The 2,870-nt window shown below is 39.1% G+C and overlaps 1 non-coding gene across 1 annotated transcript; it reads right to left on the bottom strand.

Moving 5' to 3' along the window:
- Positions 1-1,339: 1,339 nt before the first annotated feature.
- Positions 1,340-1,446, bottom strand: LOC142167647 (small nucleolar RNA R71). Its single transcript, XR_012697736.1, has one exon. It is a non-coding gene; the product is annotated as a small nucleolar RNA R71 (small nucleolar RNA).
- Positions 1,447-2,870: the final 1,424 nt, after the last annotated feature.

Below are 2,870 nucleotides of genomic sequence, written 5' to 3'. Positions count from 1 at the left end.
TTCATTAATTCTTCTTAAGTAATCGAAAAAGGATAGTTGAATGTTTGATTAAACCTAGTTAGGAGGATAATCGAAATAGGTTCTCCTAAAGACCAATCCACTACGAATTCTTGCATATCTTCACTAAGCTTACATTGGTTCATATTGTGAGGTTGATACTGAATTGAGAGAGGAGTTTCTACTAAACGTTTGAACTAATAATGGAGTGAATTCGAGAGACTCACTTGAACATTAGAAGTGAATTATCTAGAGTTAAATCCCAGACATTTATCTTGCACCTATCCAATCAATCCCTATTTTCACCCATTGATATCTTCCTTGCTCACTTTTGTTCAATTGTAATTCATCAATTAGTTTTAGATTCTTAGTTAATTTTAGTTTTTAATCACATAATTCTAAACTATTGATTATGTTGGATATCAATCTAGCTACAAACTACAATAATACTGTTTAACTCCAATCCATGTGGATACGCTATTATATTATACTATATTCGACTAGCGAGCATATTTAAGTGTGTGTTTTGCGCTCGTCAAATTTTGGTGCCTTTGCCAGGGATTGGCATTCAATAGTGTTTGAAATAGTTTGTAGTGCTAATTAAGGAATTCCTTTTTTTTTTTTTATTTTTCCCTTTTACGGTTGGTGTTCTTTGACTGTGCGAAGGTTGCAGGTAAGAATTGCTACCATACGAACCAGAAATAGAAAAATAACTGCAATAGCTGAGAAAGGAAAGAAATCATCCTAAGAATATAGAGAAGGTTGAGAAATCCTTAACCAAAGAAACTATGGCTGGAGATGATGATAATGTGGATTTGGCTGCAAGAGAAGCAGCCCAACGAAGAGAAAAAGCTGCGCGAGATGCTAAGGAAGCAGCTATTAGAGATGCGCAGCACATCTATGAAGAAGAGAGGGGTCACAGACTTAATCAAAATCAACCCATGGGTGCTGGCCAATTCAGAAACATAGCTCCCGGTGCTGGGAGACCACTTGATGATTACGCTAGACCGGTCTAGAACCAAGGATTGTCAAGTATTAGACCACCTCCAGTTATAGTGAACAATTTCGAATTGAAGCAAGGGTTGCTCCAAACTCTTCAAAATTGTTGTGTCTTCAGAGGGAAGATGAACGAAGATCCAAACACACATCTGATGGACTTCGAGGAGATTATGAACACCTTTCAATATAATGGTGTGTCACAAGATGTAGTGTACTTAAGGGCGCCCAAGTTCTAATTGATCCCGTTGGCAAGCTCCAAAGCTACTGCTTAGCATCATCTTTCAATGTGAAGGGGATGACCAGAAAATTTCTTGATAAATATTTCTCCTTAGCTAAAACGGGCAAGTTTAGAAGAGAGATCCATTATTTCTGCCAGAAAGATATTGAAACTGTTTTTGGAGCTTGGGAGAGGTTTAAGGAAATAGTCAGAAAGTGTCAACATAGCAGAATTGAACTCTGGATACAACTCCAGGACTTTTGGGATGGATTGACACCGGCGTCACGTAGAACATTGAGTAATGTAGTTGGAGGTCCGTTGATGATGAAGACTCTAGAGGAGATAGATACAATTCTTGATGAGTTATCCGAAGATGCAAATCAGTAGCCCTCTGAGAGTGCTGAAAAAAGAAGAGCGACTAGTGTTTACCAGGTTGATGCTAACACATCTGTGCAGGTACAGCTTGATGCCATGGCGAAAGAGATAAGGAAGCCGACCTTAGCCTCGATACAAAGTGATCCTCATGCAGCTTGTGATATATGTGGAAGAGGACACCCAACTCATGAGTGTCAAGCCTCAATTGAGGAAGTGAATGTTGTGGGTAATTACAACTTTAATGCAATGGGTCAGAGACACCCCCGATTTGTCATGGAGTTCATCTGGGGGTACTGCGAATGCATGGCAACAAAATAATTCTAGAACCCAAGGACAAGCTCCAGTCTACCAAAATTAACAGAGGCAGCAATTTCAACCTCAACAGCCCATTTAGTCTGGCATAGAAGATCTCATAAAGGTCTTCATTCAGAAAACCGATGAGAAGCTTGAAACTCATAGCGCAGCTATAAGGGAACATGAAGCAGCTATCAAGGAAATAGGTGCTGGTCTTCAAAATCTAGAAAGACAAGTGGGACAAATTGCAACAATATTATCTGAAAGGATCCTAGGTACTCTGCCAGCTGACACTGAACGAAATCCCAAAGAAACAGTAAATGATGTGACCTTCAAAAGTGGGCAAGTGTTGAAAGATCCCACCCCAGTCCAAAAAGAGGTGGTACCTGAAAAAGAAATTGGGGAGTAGTTGAAAATTGAAGTTGATAAGAAGAAGAAAGGCAAGAAGGGAGCTGAGAAAAAGGAGGAGGAAACTTCAAGAAGAGAGGAATCTAATGAAGAGAGCAAGCACATGCATGCTTTACCTTTTCCCCAAAAGTTGTATAAAGAAAAGCTGGACAAGCAATTTGAGAGATTTCTAGATATGTTGAAATAGGTTAATGTAAATTTGCCATTCACAGAAGTGCTCTCACAAATGCTAGCTTATGCAAAATTCTTGAAGGAGATCCTTACAAAGAAAAGAAAGATAGAAGAGACATCAGTGGTCAAGATCACAGAGCATTGCAGCGCAATAATACAAAACAAACTCCCACAAAAGTGTGGAGATCCAGGGAGTTTTACTATACCTTGCTTTTTAGGCTCTATTAATTTTGATAAGTCTTTATGTGATTCTGGTGCCTCAATTAATCTATTACCTTTGTCTATTTACAGGAAGTTGGAGCAGGAAATTGGAGAGATAAGGTCGGTGCCAATATCTTTGCAGCTGGCAGAACAAATGACTTTGATACCCGAGGGGATAGTGGAAGATGTTTTAGTTCGGGTAGATAAT

The sequence above is a fragment of the Nicotiana tabacum genome, chromosome 12 (assembly GCF_000715075.1).
Source record: "Nicotiana tabacum cultivar K326 chromosome 12, ASM71507v2, whole genome shotgun sequence".
Taxonomy (NCBI): Eukaryota; Viridiplantae; Streptophyta; class Magnoliopsida; order Solanales; family Solanaceae; genus Nicotiana; species Nicotiana tabacum.
This window is presented reverse-complemented; position numbering and strand designations above follow the sequence as displayed.